Source organism: Rutidosis leptorrhynchoides, chromosome 9, assembly GCF_046630445.1.
Source record: "Rutidosis leptorrhynchoides isolate AG116_Rl617_1_P2 chromosome 9, CSIRO_AGI_Rlap_v1, whole genome shotgun sequence".
In the NCBI taxonomy this organism is placed as follows: domain Eukaryota; kingdom Viridiplantae; phylum Streptophyta; class Magnoliopsida; order Asterales; family Asteraceae; genus Rutidosis; species Rutidosis leptorrhynchoides.
Genome location: NC_092341.1, coordinates 207,991,576 through 207,998,795, shown reverse-complemented (window position 1 = coordinate 207,998,795; position 7,220 = coordinate 207,991,576).

Below are 7,220 nucleotides of genomic sequence, written 5' to 3'. Positions count from 1 at the left end.
TGGTGTTGTGGCCTGGTTGAACTAAACTGAAACGAATATTACATGAGGGGGTTTACAAGTAGGGTTAACATGATGAAAGGTGGTGATCGAAGACGATGGTGATTGAATCGAAACAGAAAACAAATAAGCAGTTGTTTAAATGAAAGGTGTGTTTAGAGTTTAAGTCAAGAGAGGTGAATGAGATTGTGGGGACTTGATCACTTGAAGGGTGATGAAAAGGAAACATTTAGATCGAAGCGAGGTATGCGTGTGTTCTTGGGTATCTGATAACGACAAGAAAAGAAAAGAAATTATGATAGTGGTGATGAGACGGTTTATTGTGGTGTTGGTTTGCTTATGGTAACAAACAAGGAGAGTGGTGGTGGTTCGAAGAAGGTGGGGTTTAATAGTCCGAACATAACCAAAACAGAAAGGATAGTAGCCGCAGTTTTGTAGTGGCACGCGAATTATTCTAAATAGACAAATAGATGCAACAGTCATGATTGTGTGTGGAGAATGGTGATGTTAATTTGTAGCTTGTACAGGTGTGGTAACAATGTTTATAGCTGCTGTAGCAGAAGCACCATACCATAGCAGCAGCAGTTTTTAATGGGTGGTTTAATGGCGACGACTGAATGGTGGTTTGGTGATGGTTAAAGGTGCGTACAAATAGCAGTTGTAGTTGGGTGTCGTCCAAACAGAAAGACAAAAGAAAGAAAGAAAAACGCAGCATGCTTGATATGATGATCGAAGTGATTGTGTTCAACGATAGTGTTGCTTGCTTTTAAAAAAATGGTGAAGGTCGATGGTGTGGGTGATTGAAGAAGATGGATTACCGGGAAGAAATAAGAAGGAAATGTATATCTCTCCATCTAGTATTAGTATGCATGTATATATAAGAGATTAGATAAATTGATAGGAAAGATAGTTCACTGAAGAAAACAAATTAGCACAGTAACCTCAAATAGTAACTCAAATAGTATAGCAGTCGGGTAATTAAGCAGGAGCAAGATAGATATTTTTATATCTCTTTATCCATGTACCTATATCTATATACAGATAATTTAGATAGGATGGATGTGAAAGAAAACAGAAAGCAAAAAGCAGGAATCTAAATAATTTAATAATAATATTTAATATTCATTGAATAATTAAAACGTGTGATTAAATTAGCCGTCGTCTACTATTTCATTCACGGATTGAAATTCCTGCTCCGTTGATAATGGATAAAAGTACACATAAAAATCTCAATTTTTTTATATTAAACATCTTTATTTATTCTAATCATTATTTTATAAAAACGATCATTAATTGTTTAAAACTATTAAATAAAAATTAAATCAACTTTTCACGCTCGATTCTAGGTAAAATATAAAAACTTTTAAAATTTAACAAATAGCTTCTAAATAGATTTTTAATAAGTCTCTACTTTATATATCTCTATTTCGGATCACTGTTTATTTTAAAATCATATAAATTTGAATTTAACTTGATTAATAATTATCAAGATGACAAAAGAGTGCTACGAGCATTTATTAAACAAATTCTAAATTATATATATATATATATATATATATATATATATATATATATATATATATATATATATATATATATATATATATATATATATATATATATATATATATATATATATATATATATATATTCAATATAATTTTCACATATATATAGATTTATAGTAATATCATATATTATTTTATTTACACAAATGAACTAAATCACATAAGTTTCTATTTCAAATTAATATATATATTTAAATATATTTGTATTTATTTACAGATAGTGGTTCGTGAATCGTCGGGAATAGTCGAAGGTCAAATTAGTATATGAAACAGTTCAAAATTTTTGTGACTCAACTTAACAGACTTTGCTTATCGTGTTGAAATCATTTAAAGATAAAGTTTAAATTTGGTCGAAAATTTCCGGGTCGTCACAAACTATTCTGCAGTTCAGGGTGTTTTTCAGAAACTTCACATTCAAGTATGTAAGTCCAGGAGATAGACGTTATATGTACCCATATAACTGTTGGCGTAGACATGCTGCGAGATTTCAAAATACTAATTGCTAATTCTCGATGATTTGTATAGCAATTCTCGTTACACGATGCGAATGAGTAAATGATGAGGTTTTGATAAATATAATGATTCTTCGGAATGCCCAAGATCAGTGAAGTTGTTGGTAAGTTTATTGCTAATGTGTTGGAATATGAAAGGTTCCCCAGTAAAGATGCAGAAAGGACAACGTATATATAAGGCTATAATAAGGCTGTTTCGACTGAAAAGTCAAAGTTGACTTGTTGGACCTGTGACAAAACTGGCTACATTGAAAAGAATTCACAAGGTTATTTTTGCTAATAAATGCCAAAGGATCTGTCGTGGGTACATGTTAAACTATTACTTTGGTTTCGAGAGTTTTTTAGGTGCATGACTGTGGGTAACATGTGGTTGGATCATTATCTCAATGATTCATTATTTGAAGTGTCTTCAGGAATTTCGAGGGATATGAACATAGATTGTAATCATTAATATACATTTGATATTCTAGGATTTTTGAATGATACAAATATTTTTCTGGGTTCCATGAATAGAAATGATGTTCTAGTACAGTTTTGTAGTCAAAGTGTAATGTTGAAAGATGTAGGAATCTAAAAGTAATGGTACCGGTTATATCTCGAATTGAATTCTGAGGTTTCAAAATCAGAATATGTAATTGGATTTGAATGAGTATGGTTGTTTTGATTTCTATGAAAGAATGTATATTATTGTGAAAGTAGGGAGTATAATGTATGATTTGCTGAATCAGATTCGTAGAATGTAACATATTAATTGTGAATTTATATATCCCTCGGGTATTACCTACCTGTTAAAAAAAATTCAGAATTAATATTTTGTACAAAAGAATTTTTATTACAGTCATTATGAAAATATATGTGTATATATTCTCTTCAGATGTAACATAGATTTTAATGAGTTAATACTAAATTAAACCCATTCGATTTACGGTTGGAACTTAGAATTGAATAATCCCTTGAAGGCTTTAGACATTACATAAGTATTTCTTCAATAATATTGAAATTATGAATCAATACTTCGTTATTTGTTGAGACGTGATTGTTGGTTTTTGTTAAATTCTTGTGAACTTCGCAAAGTACGAATGATGTTATCTGAAAATTTTTCGGGTACATCGATGATGAAAGTGTAAAATCAAATATATACTTGATTTATTATGAATTGGAATTTGTTGAATTGAAACAGAGATTTTTGTTAACGACGGTTAAGTTGCGGGCGAAGAACGTACATTATAGCATATTTGTAATATGAATTAACCGAGTAGTTAAGATTCACACACAATAGCTTAGCACGTAAAGATTTATTTTTATTTCAAAATATATATATATATAATATACATATAATTTCTTCAGAGGGAATGAGTTAATTCTTCATAACTCGTTGATACAAGATATGTGTTATTGATTCGTAATGATGTCTACAGTGATTCTTGAACTGACAGAGTTTGTGATGTTATAGGTGTTGTTGATTCTGATGTTGACTGTACTGGAGATGCTGGTGACGCTGACGGTACTGTTGATGCTGTTTGTAAAGCAAGTTTAGCTTGTTAATCACAAACCATTTTTGTCAGGGTTTCTACTCTTCTTTCTATCATTTTGGTTCGCTTAACTGATTTATGGTGAGGGCTAGATTAGATAATCTCTAAGACTTTAGAGATTACATAATCGCCGCGGAATGTTTCTCTAATGAAGTTATGAATTAATACTTCGTTAGTTATTGTTGTTGGTACTCCTTGGTATCTATGGTGCGTATGACTTTGATGCTCATGGGACAGATTGTGAAGTCGAGGTTTACGACGCGGTTGTGGTTGGAGGTGGTAATGGTACTGTTGGCGTTGATGATGGTGGTACTGGTTATGCTGCTGGTGCTACTGCTGGTGTTTGTAATCTCTGCACCATATTCTCCAAAGCCACTACCCGAGCGCGAAGCTCGTTGACTTCTTCTATTACACCGGGGTGATTATCGGTTCGGACGAGCGGATAAATAAAATCTAGAATTTGATGTAGTATATAATCGTGACGAGATACTCTGGAAATGAGAGAGAAAATGGTGTTTCGGATTGGTTCGCCGGTAAGTGCTTCAGGTTCTTCATCAAGAGGGCAATGTGGTGGATGGAAGGGATCACTTTCTTCTTGTCTCCAATGATTGAGGAGGCTACGAACCCATCTCTAATTCATCCAGAATAGATGATGGTTGATTGGTTGATCCATTCCGGTCACACTGCTTTCGGAGCTTGAGTGAGATTCTATTTCGGAATATGAGTGACTTGAACTGATGACGAATTCTATTTCGTACGATTGGATAAAGGATTTTTCGATATAAAATGATTTTCCGGCTATCGGGTGGTGTTCTATTTACATAGAATATCTATATATATAGAGCAAAAGATTTCGTAGTTTACGGAGGGATTTATGGAATATGTCAGGCAAAGTTTACAGTAAAAGATATGATAAGATATGATTTAGCAGATACGTTAAGATATGAAGTTTGTCTATACACTATTCATGCAATCAATGCAGCAAGACGTGTCTAAACTAATAATGATAAGCAGGTAATTTCCTAAGGATAGTAGGTAGATGGTTTCCGACTAGAAATGATAAGCAAAACTTTTGACATGCAGACACGGTCGAAGTCCAGACTCAATAATGCATCCGAACGACTTATCAGTTAGACACACTAATGTAGACCTGGTTCGCTAAGACCACCGCTCTGATACCAACTGAAAGGACCCGTTCATATACATTATAAACGATTCACAATAGTTGATTTCATCGCGAGGTACTTGACCTCTATATGATACATTTTACAAACATTGCATTCATTTTCAAAAGACAAACTTTCATTACATTGAAAGTTGACGGCATGCATACCATTTCATTATATATCCAACTATAATTGACTTAAAAATAATCTTGATGAACTCAATGACTCGAATGCAACGTCTTTTGAAATATGTCATGAATGACTCCAAGTAATATCTCTAAAATGAGCAAATGCACAGCGGAAGATTTCTTTCATACCTGAGAATAAACATGCTTTCAAGTGTCAACCAAAAGGTTGGTGAGTTCATTAGTTTATCATAATCAATCATTTTCATCATTTTAATAGACCACAAGATTTTCATTTCCATTTCTCATAAAAATACGTCCCATGCATAGAGACAAAAATCATTCATATGGATTGAACACCTGGTAACCGACATTAACAAGATGCATATGAGAATATCCCCTATCATTCCGGGATATCCATCGGACATGATAAAACAACATCGAAGTACTAAAGCATCCGCTACAATGGATGGGGTTTGTTGGGCCCAATAGACCTATCTTTAGGATTCGCGTCAATTAGTAGACTGGTTTACTAATTCTTAGGTTACCAAGTAAAAGGGGCATATTCGGCTTCGATCATTCAACCATATAATGTAGTTTCGATTACTTGTGTCTATTTCGTAAAACATTTATAAAAGCAGCGCATGTATTCTCAGTCCCAAAAATATATATTGCAAAAGCATTTAAAAAGGGAGCAAATGAAACTCACCATACTGTATTTTGTAGTAAAAATACATATGACGTCATAGAACAAGTGTAGGGTTGGTCTCGGATTCACGAACCTATATCATTTATATATATATTAACACATATAATTGTAATCAAATAAATTCATATTTTATATCTTAAATTATATATCTTATATATTTAATTTGTACATATTTAAAATAGTTAATATTTATATAGTTTAATATTATATTTGAAATCAATAATTTGTTATATGTAAATATTTATGTAAATAATATAAATATAATTATATGTAAAATTATGGTAGTTGGAATATATATCCACTTATATAGAAAATATTTATTTGTGATAATAATATTGTTAATGTAAAGTAGTAGTAGTAATAATAATAATAATAATAATAATAATAATAATAATAATAATAATAATAATAATAATAATAATAATAATAATAATAATAATAATAATAATAATGAAAATAATAATAATATTAATGATAATGATAATAATACTACTAATAATAATAACTATAAAAATAATGATTTTACTAATAATAATATTACTAACATTTATTTTAATAACTATAATGATATTAATAATAAGAATAATAATAATGATAAGTAAATAAATAAATAACTACCTCCAAGAAGTAGTCCTTAACACACAAAAAATGCCCAAGTCCGGGATTAAACCCGCGACGTCCTGCTAACCCGATAATACTCCTAAAAATAAAACGCCGTTGCCAAGGCTCGAACCCGAGACCTCTCGCTAAACCAAAACAACCCCTAACCATCCATCTGTGCATATTTTTCTGGTATTATTAGTATCATAAATATATTTAACCCGTTATATACTGTTTTCATATTTCTTCTCCTTCTACAAACATCGTCATCATCATTATCACATGTAACCTTTATTATCATATTCATGATCATCATCTAGTCATCATGATAGTCATCATGATAATCATTAAGATAATCATCATTCTTTCATAACCAAAAATCATCTTAATCTATACTTATCATTATCATTCAAATCTATAAGTATCATCATCATTTTATGTTATCATTGTCTAATCTGTAACATCATTAACTCGCCATGATTACTACATCATCATTTATCTAACCTCTGTAACATAAAACTCTTGGATCAAACCATCATCATTTATATCCTCTTGTCCATCAACATTCTTGATATCATTCGATCCAACAGTAACATAGATTGGATCTCGGCTCCAACCAAAAGCATTAGTACGGCCCATCAACAATTAAAATGGGAAAAACTTGTGGCCCATTGAATCAAATAATGGTTGGCTCAAGTTTCATCCCACATTCATTAAACAAACAACAATAAAATATCTATTTGATTATTGTGGGTTCCTATCATCAAGAATACGTAGGATTCTGAATTAAAGCAGGGAATACGAGGAGTACAGTGGTCAACCAAGAACGTTACTCAAAACAAAAACATGGCGGTCCAATCATTGCAATAACAACCCAATTAAATCATAGTTTACCAAGTAAATATTCCATGTAAATTAAAGGATTTTGGTTCCCTATCACCATCACTTTATTGTCACTATCTTCTCACCATTATTAGTATATCCTATATCATTTGAATGTAAAGGTGGGTT